Source organism: Urocitellus parryii, chromosome 1 (genome assembly GCF_045843805.1).
Source record: "Urocitellus parryii isolate mUroPar1 chromosome 1, mUroPar1.hap1, whole genome shotgun sequence".
Classification (NCBI taxonomy): domain Eukaryota; kingdom Metazoa; phylum Chordata; class Mammalia; order Rodentia; family Sciuridae; genus Urocitellus; species Urocitellus parryii.
In genome coordinates this window covers 171,797,478-171,816,320 of record NC_135531.1, presented here as the reverse complement: position 1 = coordinate 171,816,320, position 18,843 = coordinate 171,797,478, and positions in this window count along the sequence as shown.

The window sequence follows — 18,843 nt, the reverse complement described above, 5'->3', positions numbered from 1 at the left end:
AACCCTTGCTCTAAATCTTATCATAGCTCAGAACTTAACTCTTATAAACATAACACCCTAAAACTAGTTCTAACCCATACCTTAACACTAACTCAAAAACTAATCCTAACCATAAATATAGCTATAACCTTAGCTCTAACTGTATCCATTACCCTAATCATAACCAATAGCCTAATGCTAATGCTAGGACTAACCCTATCTCAAAACGTAATCCTAAACATAATCCTAGCCCTAACCTTAACTCTAACCCTAAACATGACCTTTTCTCTAATTCTAACCCTAGGCCTAACCCTAAACTCATCAGTAAACCCAACCCTATCAATTACCTTAAACCTAACCTGAACCCTAAATCAAACCCTATCATTACCCTAACTGTAACCTTAATGCTAACTAGAGCCCTAACCCTAAACTATAAGAAACCCTAACCATGACCCTGACACTAATAATCCCCCTAGCTCTATCGTAACCCTTACCCTACCATTAGACCTAAACAAAACTTAACCCTAAATCTATCCAAAACCATAACACTAGACCTGACATTAGTACTAGATATAATTCTAGCCCTAACCTGAACACAAACCCTAGCCCATATTAGCCCTAAACATAGCTGTAATCGTTACCCTAACCTTAAACCTAGGCCTAACTTAAAACCAACCCTATCCCTAATCTTAGACATAACTTAGCCCTATCCTTAACCCTAACCTTAACTTTAGCCCCAAAACTAAGTCTATCTCTCTCTCTTTAGCCCTAAAACTAGTTCTAAACCTATCCCTTACTGGAACTCTAAACCTAGCCCTAGCCCTATGCCTAATCCTAGCTATGTCCTTAGCCCAAGCCCTAACCCTAGATCTAAAATTAACTATAAATCTAACCCTAATGCAAAGCCTAAGCCTAAACCTAACACTAACCCTAACGCTACTTCTAATATTAGCCCTAAATCTAGTCCTAGGCCTAATACAAAACCGAGCCATAGCCCTAACCCTAACCCTTTAATCTAAATCAAACCCTAACCCTAAACCTTGCCCTAAACCTAGTCCTAATTCTAGTTTTAAGCAGAACCCTAAAACTAACCCTAACCCTGATTCTAACGCTAACACTAACCCTAGCTTTAAACATCACCCTAAACATAACCCTAAACATAACACTAAACCTAGCCCTTTCACTAACCCTAACCCTAAAACTATCCCTAATTGTAACCTAGTACTTACATTAGCCATAACCCTAACCCTAGCCCTAACTTAACTCAACACCTAGCCTAATCTGAGCCTTATACTGAGATTTAACAATAACCCTAACTGTAACCCTAAACCTAGCACTAATAGTAACCATAACCTTAGCTCTAAACCTAGCTCTAACCCTATCCATTATCCTAACCATAATCCTAACCCTAATGCTAACCCTAGGCCTAAACCTTACCATATCCCTAATCCCAACCTTATACATTACCCTAAACTTAACTTGAAACCTAAACCTATCTATATCATTACACTAATCCTAAACCTATGCTAATTTGAGCATTATATTTAACCCTTAACCGATCCCAAACACTAATCATGACCATGACGGAAACAATACCCTTAATTTTAAACCTGAATCTAATCCTAAACCTCACCCTTACACTACATGTAACATAAACCTAAACTACCTTGAACTGTAAAGCTGGACCTGAAATTAGCCCTAGCCCTAATCCTAGCCCTAAACCTAGCCTTAATTTTAACCCGAAACATAACCCGAGGTTTAACCGTAATTCTAACCCTCGCCCTAGCTCTAAACTTAGCTATAACCCCATCTCTTACCCTAAATCTAACCATAATCCTAAACCTAACCACAATCTTAAACCTAATCATAACCCTTGCCCTAAATCTAGGCCTAACCCTAACACTAAGCCTAGCACTAATCCTAATTTAGTCCTATCCTAACCCTAAACCTAGCCTTAAGCCTAACTCTAACTCTTTTCCTATCCCTATCCCTTGTTCTATCCTTAGCCCTAGCCAAACCCTGGATCTTAATCTAACTCTAAATTTAAAACAAACTCTAAATTTAACCATAACCATAATCCTAAACCAAATCCTAACACTAGCCTAACAATAATGCTAATTCTAAAACTTGCCTTACCCCTAGCCCTAGCCTTAAAACAAAACCAAGGGATATTCCTGACCCTAACCCTTAACCTAAACCAAACCATAAACCTACACCTAGCCCTAACCCTAAGTCTAAATATAACCCTGACCCTGATACTGATCCTAACAGTAATCCTAGCTCTAAACATCACCCTAACCTTAAATTTACCCTAACATCAGATCTAGCCTTAACCCTAACCCTAAAACTAGCCCTATTCATAACCCTAATTCATATATTAGTCATTGTCATAACCCTAGCCCTAACCCTAACACAAATACTTTCCCTAATTCTAGTCCTAACCTTGTCTGAAACCCTAATCTTAACCCTAGCACTAGCCCTAACCGTAACCCTAACCCAAGCCCTAACCTGATCCCTCACTCTAAGCCAAACCCTAAACCAAATGCTAATCCAAGTCCTAACCCTAATCCTTACCACAATGTAAACTATAACAGTATTAGTAGTCCTAACCCTAGCCCTCATTCCAGTTCCAACCCTAACCCTGACCCTTATTCTGATCCTAACAGTTACCCTAAGTTTAAACTTTACCCAAACCCTAAACCAAACCCTAAAACTAGCCCTACCAGTAAGCCTATACCTATAACTAACCCTAACATAGATCAAGACCAAAAACTAATCCTACATATAGCTATAATTCTAGCCCTAGACCTAAACAAATTCCTAGCTCTAACAATAACCCTTAACCTAAACACTTGCTCTACCCATACACCTAACTCTAGTCCTAATTTTGGCTCTAACCCTAACACTAATCTTATCCGAAACACTGACCCTGACCCTAACATTAACCTATCTCTAAACCTGACCCTAACCCAAAACCTAGTCCTAATGCTAAACCTAGCCATAACCCTAACCCTATTACTAGCCCTTAATATAACCCTAGCCCTAATCCTATTTTAACCCTAATCTTAACCCTAACAGTAACCCTAACCCTAACCATAGTCCTAACCCTAGCCCTAAACCTAACACAAAACCTAGCCTAATGCTAGGCCTAAACTTAGACCTAAGTATAACCCTAACCCTAATCCTAGCCCTAACACTAACCCTATCACTAACCTTTGCCTTAGACCTAACCCTACCTGAAAGCCAAACTCTTACCGTAAGCATTACACTAGCCCTATCCTAAAACATAACCCTAACCGTAGCTGTTAACCTAACCTTAATCCTAGCTCAAACTTTAGTTCTAACCCTGTCAATTACCCTAACCCCAACCCCAAATCTAATTTTAAACCTATCCCTAACACTAAACTTAACACTAATCCTAACCATAAATGTATCCCAAGACCTAACCATAAACCTAAACATCACCATAGCCCTAATCCTAACTGAAACATTAAGCCTTACACTAAAACTAATCCTAAGAGTATCCCGAATCCATACCCTTACCATATCTCTAACCCTAAATCTAACATTATCCATTATACAAAACCTAACCCTAAATGTAATGAAATCTCTAGCCATAACACGAACCCTGAATAAAACCCTAACCATAAACTTATCCCTAGACCTAAACGTAAACCTAAACCTCACCCTAGCCATTACCCTAGCTCAAACAATAAACCTTACCCTAAAATAACCATAATACTAGCCCTAAACCTAACACTTACCTTAAACAAAACCTAGTCCTATCCCTAAACCTAACTCTAAATTTAGACTTAATCCTAACCATAACCTATCCCTAACCCTAGCTCTAAATCTATCCATTATACTAAACATAACCCTAACATAATGCTAACCTTAACCCCATTGCTAAACCTAACCTATCCATTACCCTAAAGGGTAAATGAAACCTAAACATAACCCTATCCATTACCCTAACCCTAAGCCTAAACCTAAGACTAATTCAAGCCCTAACCCTAAACTTTGACCTAAACCAAATGCTAACCCTGACCATGGTCCTAATAATACCCCAATCTCTCAACCTGACTTTTACCCTAAACATAGATATGACACTAGACCTAGCCATAACCTAACCCTAAATCTATCCTTAATCATAACCCTAGATTTGACATTAGCCCTAGCCCTAATTCTCGGCCTGAACCTAACAGAAACCCTAGCCCTAAACCTAGCCTTTTCCTAACCAAAACACTAACCCTAGCCCTAATCCTAATTCTAACCCTCACCCATGTCTTAAACTAGCTATAACCCCACCATTCCCCTAAACTTAATCCGAACTGCAATGCTAATCTTAAACCTAGCCCTAAATTTAGCCATAACCCTAACACTAACCCTAGCCATAATCCTAGCCATAATTTAGCTATAACACTAATCCTAACCCTAAGCTTAGTCTTAAATCTAAATATAACTCTCGTCCTAGCCATGTCCCTAGTTCTAACCCTATCTCTTACCATAACACTAACCCTAGCCCTAATCCTAATTCTGGATCTAACCCTAACTCTAAATGTAACCCTCTCTCTAAGCCTAAATCTCATCCTAACACTAGCCCTAAACCTAACACTAATTCAAAATGTAGCTTTAACCCTAGCCCTAGCCCCACTCTACCCCCCCCAAAAAAAAAGAATGAGCTATAGCTCTAACACTAACCCTTACACTTACAAGTCAAGATGAAGTGAAACCTTAAAACACAAATTGTTCCTGACAGTGAACATTGAACCGAGAAGGCCCAACCTGGGAAACATGGTAATGCTAGGTAAAAGATGAATTCTTACCAGTACCAAAAAATATTTGAAAAAAACTAATTCTAACACAAACATTAGTTCTAAACCTAGCACTAATCCTAATCCTAAAACTAAACCTTCCCTGTTTATAGAGCTTGATCATAACAGTCAAAATCTTGGGGTGCCTAGTGGGGCAAGGTAACAGATGAATCCTGCCCAGTATCAAAAATTCTGACCAATAATTGGGGAAGGTGTTTCAGTACATTGCTATTTCCCCTGTTTTCTCCTAAAGTGCTCGTGGATAAATTGTTTTTTCATGCTTCAGCTTAAGGTGCTTTCACAATGAACAAACCAGAGCATGCCCCCAGCGAAGTGATTGAGTGTGTGAAGTTTCATGCAGCTAGCACCAACCCTGTTTGATTTCCAGTTTCATTTCCATTCACACCTATAGGCAATGATGTAGTGAAAACTAAAAATTCAACCATTGAACCCTGAAGGCCCCAACTTGGGAAGCCTACTAAGCTTTGTCAAAGATGAATCCTGTACTGTATCAAAGCAATCTGACTAAAAAAAATTGAAGCTCTTTCAGTACATGTGTATTTTGCTTGCTCCAAAAGCACTCAGAGATAAAGTTGTTTCTTTCTACTTCAGCTTAGGGATATTTCACAGGAAACAATACAGAGAATGCTCACTGAGAACTAATTGAGTGTGTGAAATTTCAAGCAGCTAGCACAAACCCTGTTTGATTTCCAGCTTCATGTCCATTCACCCCTATAGGGCAAAAAGAAGAGAAACATGAAAGTTGAAACTGTTCCTGAGAGAAAACAATTTCACGTAGGAGGCCCAAAATTTGTGGTATAGTAAAAATAGGAAACAGGTGAATCCTGCCCAGTATCATAGAAATTAAAAAAAACAAAACAAAACAAAACAAAAAAACCTAACTCTAACCCTAACACCAGGTCAAAACCTAGTCCTAACTCTAAGTTTAACACTAAACCTAATCTGTTTAGACAACCTTTGATCATAGAAGTTTTGAAATTGGGGAGTCTAGTGGGGCAAGCTTACAGATGAATCATGGGCAGTTTCAAAGAAATCTGACAAAATAATTGGGGGAGCTATATCAGTACATGCATATTTCACTGTTTTCTCCTAAACTGTTCTCAGATAAACTTGTATTTCATGCTTCAGCTTATTACTAATTTCACAAGGAACAAAGTAGAGAGTGCCCTCAGAGGACTGATTCAGAGTGTGAAGTTTCAAGCAGTTAGCACCAAACTTGTTTTTTCAACTCCATGTTAATTTACCCATGTAGGTCAAAATGAAGTGAATCCATAAAATACAAACTGTTCCTGTCAGCAAACAATTGAACTGAGAAGGCTAAAATCTGGGAAACACAGTAAGGCTAGGTAAAAATGTATCATGCCCAGTATCAAAGAAATTTGAACAAGACAAATTCTAACTCTAACACTAGACCTAACTCTAACCTAACCTGTTTAGAGAAACTTTGATCATAGAAGTCTCAAAGTTGAGTAGCCTACTGGGGAAACCTAACAGATGAATCCTGCCCAGTATCAAAAAATCTGACTAAATAATTGGGGGAGGTATTTCAGTACATGCATATTTTCCTGATGTCTCCAAAAATGCTCTTGCATAGTGTTGTTTTTGCATGCTTCATCTTTGATATAATTTCACATGGATAAAACCAGAGCATCCTTACAGAGAACCTATTGAGTGTGTGAAGTTTTAAGCAGCTAGCAAAAACCCTGTTTGATTTCCGGCTCTATTTCCGGCTCAAAATGATGTGAAACCTCAAAATAAAAAACTTAAATACTGACAACAAACCAGTGAACTTAGAAGGCCCAAACCTGAGGAACATAGTAAGGATGGGTAAAAGATAAATCCTGCCTAGTATCAAAAAAATTTTGAACAAAACTACTATAAACCTAACACTAGATCTATCCTTAATTCTAACCCTACAGCTTACCCTAACCACTTTAGAGAACCTTTGAACATGGAAGTCACGAACTAAGGGAGCATAGTGGGGCAAGCTAACAGATAAATTTTGCACATTATAAAAGAAATCTGAGCAAATAATTGAGGAAATTGTTTCAGTACATGCATATTTCCTTGATTTATCCCAAAGTGCTCTGGGATAAAGTTACTTTGCATGTTTCAGCTGAGGGCAAAAACCACAAGGAACAAACCCAAGAGTGCCCACAGAGAACTGATTAAGTGTGTGCAGTTTTAAGCAGCTAGCACCAACCATGTTTGATTTCATGCTCCATTTCTCTTCAACAAAATAGTTCAAAATAAATTGAAACCTTAAAATAGAAACTGTTCTTGACAGCGAACCATTGAACCGAGAATGCCCAAACCAGGGAACATTGTGAGGCTAGTTAAAAGATGAATCCTGCCCAGTATCAAAGATACATGAACAAAACTGACTCTAACCCTAAAACTAGGTTTAAACCTAGCCCTTACACTAACCATAAACCTAACTTTAATCTTTTTAGAGATCGTTTTATTATAGAAATCCCAAATTAAGCGAGCCTAGAGGGACAAGTTAACAGATGAATCTTGTGCAGTATCAAAGAAATCTGACCAAATAATTTGGGGTGGTAGTTCAGTACATGTATATTTCCCTCTTGTCTCCAACAGTACGTTCGGATACAGATGTTTTTGCATGCTTCAGCTTTGGGAAACTTTCACACGGATGAAACCAGAGTGCCACATAGAACTGATTGAGTGTGTGCATTTTTAAGCAGCAAGCCCCAAACCAGTTTGATTTCAAGTTCCATTTCCATTTACCCGTATAGGTCAAAATGAAATACAAAAACACATTAAAAAGGTCGTGCACCAAGATCAAGTGTTGTTTGTCCAGGAATACAGGGTTGGTTCAACATATAGAAATCAATAAAGGTAATTCATCACATCAATAGACTTAAAAATAAGAATCATACGATCATCTCAAGAGACACAGAAAAATCATTTGACAAAATACAGCACACTTTCATGTTCAAAAAAATTAGAAAAACTTGTGATAACAAAAAAATACCTCAACATCATACTGGCTCTCTACATTAAGCATGAGGCCAACATCATTTGAAAGGCAGAAAAACTAAAGGAATTTCCTCTAAAAACTGAAATAGGACAGGGGTGCTCTCTCTCACCATTTCTATTCAACATATTTCTTGAAACACTGGCCAGAGCAAGTAGACAGACGAAAGAAATTAAAGGAATAACTACAGGAAAAGAACTTAAATTAGCACTATATGCGGACAATACGATTCTATACTTAAAAGACCCCAGAAGCACCACCAGAAAACTTCTAGAACTAAAAAATGAATTCAGAAAGCAGCAGGATATAAAATTAACACACATTACAAAAAAAAAGCATTTCTGTATATCAGTGACAAACCCTCAAGAAGGAAATAAGAAAAACTACCCCATTTACAGTAAGTTCAATAAAAGAAAACATGAGATACTTGGGAATCAACTTAACGAAAGAGGTGAAAGATTTATACAAGGAAACCTATAGAACCCTAAAGAGAGAAATCAAAGAAGACCTTAGAAGATGGAAAGATCTAACTTACTCTTGCATAGGAAGAATTAATATTATGAAAACGACCATACAACCAAAAGAACTACACTGATTTAATGCAATTCTGATCAAAATCCCAATGAAATTTCTCATAGAAATAGAAAAAGCAATCATGAAATTAATCTGGAAAAATTAGAATCCCAGAATAGTTAAAGCAATTATAAGCAGGAAGAGGAAAACCAGTGGTATTACTATACCAGACCTTAAACTATACTACAGAGCAATAGTAACAAAAACAGCATGGTATTGGCACTAAAACAGGCCAGTAGACCAATGGTACAGAATAGAGGACACACAGACTAACTCACAAAATTACAATTATCTTACATTAGACAAAGGTGCCAAAAACATGCATTGGAGAAAAGATAGCCTCTACAACCAACAGTGCTACGAAAACTGGAAATCCATTTTAAAAAAAATGATATTAAAACCCTATATCTCACCATGCACAAAACTCAACTCAAATTGGATCAAGGACCTAGAATTTAAACCAGAGACTCTGCATCTAATAGAAGAAAAAGTAGGCCATAATCTTCATCACATTGGGCTAGGCCACCCCAACTTTCTTAATAAGATGCCTATACCACAAGAATTAAAACCAAGAATCAACAAATAGGGATGGATTCAAACTAAAAATTTTCTTCTCAGAAAAAAAAATCTGAGGTGAACAGAGAGCCTACATCCTGGGCGTAGATTTTTACCCCTCACACATCAGATAGAGAACTAATATCTAGTATATAAGGAATTCAAAATGCTAAGCACCAAAAAACCCAATAATCCAATCAACAAATTGGCCAAGGACCTGAACACTTTTCAGAAAAGGATGTAGAATCAATCAACAAATATTTTTTTTAAAAGTTCATAATCTCTTGCAATTAGAGAAATGCAAACCAAAACCACTTTAAGATATCATCTCACTCCAGTCAGAATGGCAGCTATTATAAAGACAAAAAACAAGTGTTGGCAAGGATGTGGGGGGAAAAGGCACACTCATACACTGCTGGTGGGACTGCAAATTGGTGTAAACAACATGGAAAACTGTATACAGATTCCTTGGAAATCTGGAAATGAAAACACCATTTGATCCAGCTTTTCCTCTTCTTGGACTATTCTCAAAGGACTTGAAAACACCATAATACAGGGTCACAGCCATGTCAATGTTTATGGCAGCACAATGCAGAATAGCAAACTGTGGAGCCAACCCAGATGCCCTTCAGTGGATGAATGGATAAAAATATGGGGCATATATACACAATAAAATTTTACTCAGTAATAATAAAATCATGGCAATTCTCATAAGTCAAAAGGTGGCTGATATGTATCAGATGCTCAAAGACCTCAGATGTGCCAGGTGTGGGAACCTCATGTCAGGCCGAGTCAAAACAGGACCAGGGAAATATCACAGAGGGAATGAGACCCCTAGGACATACAGTCCACAGGGGGGACACTCAGCCCAAAGACATTCTGACAAGGTATCTGGCCTGGCAGAGGAAGGGAGAATACACATGCACAAATACACACACACAAACACACACACACACTTTATCAAATGTCAAGTGTTTTTTGGTGTACTTTTCTCTCATGTGAAATGCTCATAAACAGAAAACAAAACCTTTGCTTCCTATTTTATTACAGTGGAAAGGAAAAACTGTCACTGGAAATGGGAACAAGGGACTGGAATTTGAGGAATTCATTGATACATGTGTACAGTTTTCGTCTGGGAGATGGGGTTGTGGATCTGACACTTTGCTTCCCTTACATTTAGAACTTTCAGGGTGACCCAGGCAGGAGAGACACACCTGTAATCCCAGCCACTCAGAAGGCTGAGGCCCAAGTTCAAGGTCAGACTCAGCCTCTGTCTCAAGATAAATGATAAAAAGTACGAGGGATGTAGCTCTGTGGAAAAGGACCTCTACGTTCAATCCACTATGCTCCCCATGCCCCCCGGCCCCAAAAGAAAGAAAACCTCAGGAAGGAGAAAACCCTGAGACCCCTGCAGATCCCAGCCCACTTGGGTAGGAAAAGGACCCACAGAGTGGTGATTCTCATGGTCCCAACACTCTGAAATCCAGCACAGAACATATTCAGGGAGGAGACTTGAGCTGCCAATTTGTACAGGAGATACCCATGTGTTTAATAATGAGAATAAAAGAAACCAACATCTTTAGAAACCTGAGAAATGTAAACTAAACCCTATCAGAGAGAAAATGAAATAGTATCAATGAAGATAGGAAACCATAGAATTCTAATAAACTTAAGGAGTTTAAGTGCTTTTTTTTTGAGTTACAGACATATTTAATTAAATATTTTCATTTGATTAAATATCAAATCTCAATATTGGAGAGCATTTCTGAAGCCAGACAATTGCAATATATTTAGTCTCTCAAGTTCATGGAACATAAGGAAGTTTTTGATGAATGATTTTTATTCTTTGGATATTTTTGCCTACCAAAGTATCATGCAGTACCTTATAAAATGTGCTCCAATTGTTGCCAATATAATGGGTTTAAGTGCTTCTTAACTATTTGTGGAAACTGTTTTGCTATTAAAGACTTGATAATCCCCAACCAGAGTGCACTTACTCAAATCAGTTCACAGTATAATACATTAATAAGAATGGGATATTCAGATTAAAAAATGGTATAAAATACCATGGGTAAGTTTTACACGGTGCCATATGCATGTGGTATTATGTATAACTCTGATGCACTAATAAACAATCCAGCATGCTTTACTCTTAATGGAAGCATTCAGTCCTAAAATTCATCTACAAAGTTAAACATATGTAAACTTAGCCAAGAAACTTTTGAATTATAAGAACAAAAAATTATAAGAGCAAAAAAAAAGTTATTACCCAACATGTGCATTGGGAAGGTGTACTGATACAATTGTCATCGAGGAATCACGAAGTCAGCAGTGTCCACTTAGGAACCCATGTGGAAGTGAAAATCATACACTTAATTGCAACGGAAAAGTCATTATCAATTAAACCATAACAAGGCCAATCTCAGCAACTTAGCTAGACCAGCGGGCAGAATAAAAACTAAAAACTACCAGGGACATGGCTGAGTGGTAAAGCACCCTTCTGTTAACTACAAAACAAACAAACAAACAAAAACAATAAAACAAACTCCACAAAACTAGCGCAGGAATAAGCGAAGTACCTGTATACTGCAGCCCCTCTCCTGCAGGTGTTTGGGGATTTGATTTATTATTATTTTTTTTTTATTTTGGGGTACCAGACATTGAACTCATTGGCCCTCCACCATTGAGCTCCATACCAAGCCCTATTTTGCATTTTATTTAGAGGCAGGGTCACACTGAGTCTCTAAGTGCCTCCCCAACTTGAAGAGGTTGGCCTTGACCTCCCAATCCTCCAGCTTAATCCGCCCTCCCCCAGCCTCTGGGATGACAGGTGTGCGCCATGAAGCGGCTTGGAAATTGGATTCTCCCAGTGGTCCCACCTGTCAATCACCACAGCCTAGGAAGACGCCAGGCAGCAGCGCTCACCTGCCACATAGGACCTGACCAGGGGCTGAGGTTGCCCCCAAGGGATGGGGAGGCCGCGAGGGGTCTCCACCACTTTCACGCTCCCCACCAGGGGGACTGAGGGGCGCTGTCCCCAATGGGCTCAGGCTTGTGTAGGCAGAGAGTGCCCTGAGTCAGGGTCAGCCAGCTCAGGTTCCCACCACAGCCTGACCTGCCAGACAGCCTCCTTGCCCCTCCTCCCTCCTGAGCCTTCCTGTCCAGGCACCAGGTTCCACTGCACACTCACCATCTCCTGGTGCCCAGCAGCCAAGCCTGCCCTGGAGAGCTTCAGCCTCTGCATGGTAGGGCCACCCGGCATCCCGGGCAGGAAGAAAAGCCTGGATTCCAACTGCAGTAGTCCTTGAACCACGGACCACTGAGAAATAAATCCCAAACCACGGGTGGAGGCCCGCCCCCTGCTCGCAGGCTGTGCTCAGGATTGGACAGCGCTCAGCACCGGGAGGCTTCTGATTGGATAGGGCGTCACTCAGTCTCCGCTCTTCCCCGCCCCACTCCAGCCCAGCGAGCCTTCTTTTTGAGTGACAGCGGGCTGATACCTGCTCCAGGCAAGGAGGAGGCCAGAATGGCAGGGTTTGGGTGCAGCTTTTTTCTTTTTTTTTCTTTTCCTTTTGAGGTCTGGGCATTGGGTTAGGGTCAGGGAAGTTCTGTTGGGTTTTGAGGTTAGGAAGTTGAAGTCACTTCTTGAAAGTTTCATCACCTTGACATCCTCCTATAATACCGCCCAAAGCATCTTCTGGAGGCTGAGTTGTCCTCTGTTTATATGTGCAAAATTCTCCAAGTAGTACTGACCTTTCACCCAGTAGGAACTGCCCAGTGCGTCATGGCCAGCGCTGGTGGAGGCTCACTGGGGGCCTGGCAGGCTCCCTGGAGGAGTTTACCACCCAATTGGCAGCGTGAGAGCTCATGTTCCTCCAGCTGAGTTGAATCTATCTGGAGCCCATTTTGAGGCTGGAGAATGAGTAAGGCGATCAGCACAGAAGAGACCCCCAGAGAGCAGACCTGGGTAAACCCCAGCTGAACCAGGGCTCCTGCACTCTCTGGTGAACTGGTGGTTGAATTCAGAGGCCTCGACCTCTGAGCCCCTTCCCCAGCCCTAGCTTGAAGTTTATTTAGAGACAGGGTCTCACTGAGTTGCTTAGCACCTTGCTTTGGCTGAGGCTGGCTTTGAATTTGCCATCTCTCTGCCTCAGCCTCCTTAGCTGCTGGAATGACAGGCATGTGCCACTTTTTTTTTTTTAACCTGTGGGGGCCACAGGAAAACAGCCTTACACAGATCAAGGCCACCCTGGTTCCTCCTGACAGTCCCCTGGATCCCAGGCAATGGGATCCTGCCTCCTCCTAAAACCAGAGACACCCTGCCCAGGTGCTCATCCTTAGTATCAGCTGAATACTCTGCATTTGACAAGAAAAAAGAAACAACAAAAAAAGACAGAACCTACCTGCTTGTCTTGATGCAAACAAAGCCAGCATGTTTCCAAAGACAGCTCTGTTCTTGTCCCCCCAATTCAGTGGTGTAAAAAGTCACATAATACAGAGAAGACTTCTCGTTAAGAGGGGTTCAAGGGTCTTTCTCTTTAAGGAAAAACAATTTGCTTTTGATTGGGAGTCCATGAAAGAGAACTCCAGGTTTTCCTAATTTGGTAAATAACTCCATAGACTCCAATGCACCCGGCTCCTCTCTGCCTTTGTTAACCATAGAGGCCTCGAGATTACCTCCCCCCTGGGACCCCTGCACCTGCAGATGAATGGGGGGGGTCCTATCTTCTCCATGCAGCGCCCTGAACCTCCACCTTCTCACAGACTCCAACACCTTTAGCAGCATCCAATAGGGGAGTGGTTTAGTAAATTCTGGAATGTACCTAAAGACATTTCCTTATCTGGCTAAGATGCTATCAAGTTGGATCCATGGTCCTTTTAAGTACTTTTTATCTTTTTCTGTTTTATTCATCCTTTTTAGTTATACATGACCATAGAGTCAATTTGATAAAATTATCCAAACATAAAATATACCTATATACCTTATTCTCCTTAGTACCCCATTCGTGTGGGTGTGCATGATGGACCGATTCACTTAGGTATTTTCATATATTTAAATAGGAACACTATGGTTGATTCATGCTACTGTCTTTCCTGTTCTTATCTCCCCTCCCTTCCTGTTGTTCCCCTTTGCTAATCTACTGAACTTCTCTTTGTGCCCCCCCCCCGTTCCTTGTGATGTAGATATCACATATCAGGGAAAACACCTGATTTTGGATGGGGGGATTGCCTTATTTTACTTTAGAATGATAATCCCCACATCCATTCATTTACTGGCCAATGTTATGAAGTCATTCTTTTTTAAAGCTGAGTAATATTCCACCATATATATATACCACAATTCCTTTATCTATTCATCTGTTGATGGGCATTTATGCTGGCTCCATAGCTTAGCTATTGTGAGTTGTGCTATCATAAACATTGATGTGGCTGTGTCCCTGTAGTATGGTGATTTTATCCCTTTTATGCTGAGAAGTGGGATGACTGACTCAGACGGTGGTTCCAGTCCTAGTTTCTGAAGGAATCTCCAACCTGCTTTCCAGAGGGGTTTCACCAACGTGTTGTTTCTGTAACAAGGTGTGAGCATTCCCTGTCCCCCACTTCCTCACCAATTTATTGTTACTGTATTCTTGATAATTACCATTCTGACTGGAGAGAAAGAGAAGCTCAGTGCAGTTTTAATTTGCATTTCCCTAATTGTTAGATACATTGCCTTTTCAGTATTTATTTTTAAAATATTTTTTCTAGTTGGAGTCGTATCCATACCTTTATTCTATCCATTTATTTTTCTGTGGTGTTGAAGATGGAACCCAGGGCCTCGCACGTACTAGGCAAGCACTCTAGGGCTGAGCCCCAGCCCCAGTCCCCATCTTCACTATTTTTACTTTTGCTTCACAGTAACAGCAACCCAGGTATTTGGGGGACCAGTTTTGCTGCATTTGTGAAATGGGAACATTTCTCTTGAAGGAAGACTGAGAAGGTCAAGGCACATGCCCAGGATTCCAGGGATGAGCAGTACCCAGTTGTCTGGACCATGATGAGAAGATTATGTGGGTGAGAAGAAGGAAAGAGCAGGAGACACCTTGGGACCAGAACCCCTCCTTCCCCCATGAGGGATATTATTCTTGCTCTTAGTTTTCTTAAACAAAATTAAAATTTTTCCTAAGCTACCAGTGCCACTAGATATAGGTCCCTGGATGGATCTCAGTTTATTTGAGAGGCAAGGAAAAGTGAATAACCAACCCAGTGATTCCAATAACCAACAAGCTAGATCTTCGGCTCCTTGGGGGCAAAATACTGGGTTTTACCCAAAACTTAACAATCCAACAACACCTGAAACACAATTAACAGGGGAAGGAGAATTGGATCAGTGGGTGTGGGGGTCTGTGGGTGGCCAGCTGCAGGAGATTGCCTCTGGGTGCATTCCTTGCATCTTGGAGGTTTTTCAACATCAATGAGATAAACAAAGTGGCAAGAAAACTGGGGAAACCCTCTGCAATATTCTAGCCAGGAAAATGCATGAGCACTTTAAAAGCATCTTAATGTTTACACTCAGTCAAATATGCCTCAATCCTAATGAAACCATTTGAAAAGAGTTGTCAACATGAAAAGTTTCTGAAATCTGCTGGTTTGTGGATCACTGCAAATCCATATGAGTCCATGGCTAAATACATAAGTAAAAATAGAAATCTAATAATGAGCATTTTCTTAAGACTTATGTCCTGAAAACATTGCCCTATGTGCTTTGATAACTAAATGATCATTTAATCATACCTTTAGCAACACTTGAGGTTGATAAAGAACTGTGGAACACGTCTGGTTAGGATAGCAAAGCTGGGATACCAAGAAGAAAGTTACTCTGAACCTCAAAGAAAAAGATTCATAAATCACCAGAATGCAGGAATGCCCACAAAATATTTGAAATTAAACACAAGGGACTGGGGTTTTGGCTCAGTGACAGAGCACCTGCCTAGCACCTGTGAGGCACTGGGTTCAATCCTCAGCACCACCTTAAATAGAAATATATAAAATAAAGGTATACTGTCCAACTAAAAACTATTTTTAAAAATAAATATCAGATTTATAAAAAAAAAAGCAACTCCCTGCAATGCAGCATTTCTCCTAGACAAGCTTCCTGTATCCCCAAATACAAGCATGATGTGAGCAAGCATAGAAAAATGGATGAGAAAGTACAGAAGTCTGATCTGGCTCCATCTCTAGTCTAGCCCCACTTAAATGTCCCTCTCCAAATAGCAACACCTCAGACCACGTATTTGCTGTCTCTCTCTTTAGGGGTTTCTCACATTTTTTTCCTTTCTTTCTTCTTGTGGTGCTGGGGATTGAATCTGGGACCTTGTGCATACAGGGCAAGCATGCTACCTACTTCACTGAATTCCTGACTCCTCACTTTCTTTCATGAACATGTATCTGCTTTTCTAAATAGGTGTACCCATGCGCCTGACAAATGAAGTTTTTTTTTTTTTTTTTGCCATGAAAACCATGGAACCTACGTTTTCTGAGCTGTTATCCCTGTCTCTCCCTGGAGTCCCTTCCTATTACACAACCTCACACAGCCAGAGTCAGACTTGAGCTTTGGAATTGTGTGGGTTTTTTATTATTTAGGGTGTGATATCACATATATCACTGGAGGATGGTAACGAGCAGCTATGCACCTTTTTTAATAAGCAAAGGACAAGGTTTGGTAGCACATGTCTGTAAGGCCAGGCATTTGGGAGGCTGCTTCAGGAGGATCTCAAGTCGGAGGCCACAGTTGGCCTCTTAGCAAGACCCTGCCTCAAAATAAAATATTCAAAGTTCTGATATTAGGTGAGTCTTCATGAACAATGTAGGGTCAGAATTCCTGTTTCAACAGTCTCCCCTTAGGATGCTGTGTGTAGGTGTGTGACTGTTACCTTCCAACAGGACCTAGAGTGGTTGCTGGTGTCTACCTGTATTCATAAATAGATAAAATGAAGTGAGTAAATAACTAAAGCAATCAAAGATCCGACACTGTAGCTGGTTGTGATCACAGGGATATGGAGGTTAGGTTGTGTTTCTTGGCTCTTGTGTTCTTGCAATAGAGGACTTTAGATAATACATAAAATGTAATCAAAGTAGAACATAGCTTATTGTCCCAGAAATCACTATCAAGAAATAGGCAGGAAAACAGTGAGGCTTTCTCTGACATCTCTAGGCCTCACACCCCTTTGATCCTGAAGTTTATGTTTGTAGGTTCCTACTCCACATGGTCTTGTCCATAGACACCAAAGCAAAACCCAAGTGTGTGTGTGTGTGTGTGTGTGTGTGTGTGTGTGTTTGTGAATTTTACTATAATAAAAATTTTATTATGGCAGCTATTATGAAAACAAAGAACAACAAGTGTTGGTGAGGATGTGAGGAAGAAGCACACTCATACACTGCTGGTGGAACTGCAAATTGGTGCAGCCAATATTGAAAGCAGTATGAAGATTCCTTGGAAATCTGAGAATGGAACCACCATTTTACCCAGATATCCTGTGGAGCCAACCTAGATGCCCTTCAGTGAATGAATGGATAAAAAAAATTGCATTATTTATACACAATGGAATTTTATTCAGCAATAAAAGAATAAAATCATGTGTGTGGGGGAGATTATGGTCTTGTTCTCTTGCTTTCTGAATTTTAGGGAATAGAGTTTTTCTGAGATTCTCACTAGTATCTTTGCCTTTGTCAAAGGGTTATTGCAACTTACTTATGTTTCTTGCTGTCTAACTTTTGTGGTTTTCCAATATGAGGTATGAGGTTGAAGTGGATTTTAAGTGGATATTTTTAATGTAGGAGTTCACTAATTACTATTAGAAGCTTCAGATGAGCTCAGAACAGTAATAAAATTTAATATCATCAGTTATTTATGTGCATAAGAAAATAAGTAGCAAACATAAAATTAAAGACAGTTCTAATGACCATAATATCAAAAGCAAAATACTTGGGAATTTTTCAAGAAATGTGAACACTTGAACATTTAACATGGCTTGTTTTTAGAAAATATACCATTATCCCTAAGCCACCTTCTTTTTTGTGGTGACCTTAGTTCATAGAAAAACGATAGGAGTTAAAACATTCCCCTGTGATCCTGAGGACAGGACTTAGGTATGGTCTACCAGTGAGCTCTATCATCATCCCATTTTTATTTTTCTTTGAGATATGGCTTGCCAAGTTAGTGAGGCTAGACTCAAAGTTGTGACCCTCAAGGCTCTACTTCTAGGGCAGCTGGGGTTACATGGATGTGCCATCCAACCCTGGTAGGGATTAGTCTTTTTTCTTTTCTTTAGTTGTAGTGGACACAGTAACATATTTTATATATTTATTTTTATATGGTGCTGAGGATTGAACCCAGTGCCTCACATGTGCTAGGCAGGTGCTCTAACCCTGACCCCAGGCCCACCCAGGGATTAAATTATTGACTTTAATATTATAGGTTGGCTCAGGATAATATCTAGGTTTGCAAACGTGAATAATGTCCCCATTTTGTGAGTAGAAGGTAGAGGCCACAATGAGAGAAAATTTCTATCCTTATCTTTGGAAGAGGAACATGAACTGTGGTTTCACCTGCAACTTAGTATTTGAGGATTTCCAGATATTAAAAATATAAGCAAAAGAGACTTGAGGTAAAGACTCTGAGGAAGGGGGACTAAGTATTTCAAATTGTGAGGCATCAAACTGAGAAAAACAATGCTAAGGTAGCTGGGTATGGAGAATAGAGTCCCTCACATTTAACTGTAGGATCAGGATCCCAAAAGATATATAAGAAAACAAACCATTTACTGGGTACATTTTAAAAAGATGATCATGGGTAGGACTTGGTCAGAAGATATCATTATCACACCCTACCCACATACCCCCACACAGTTCCAGAATATCTCT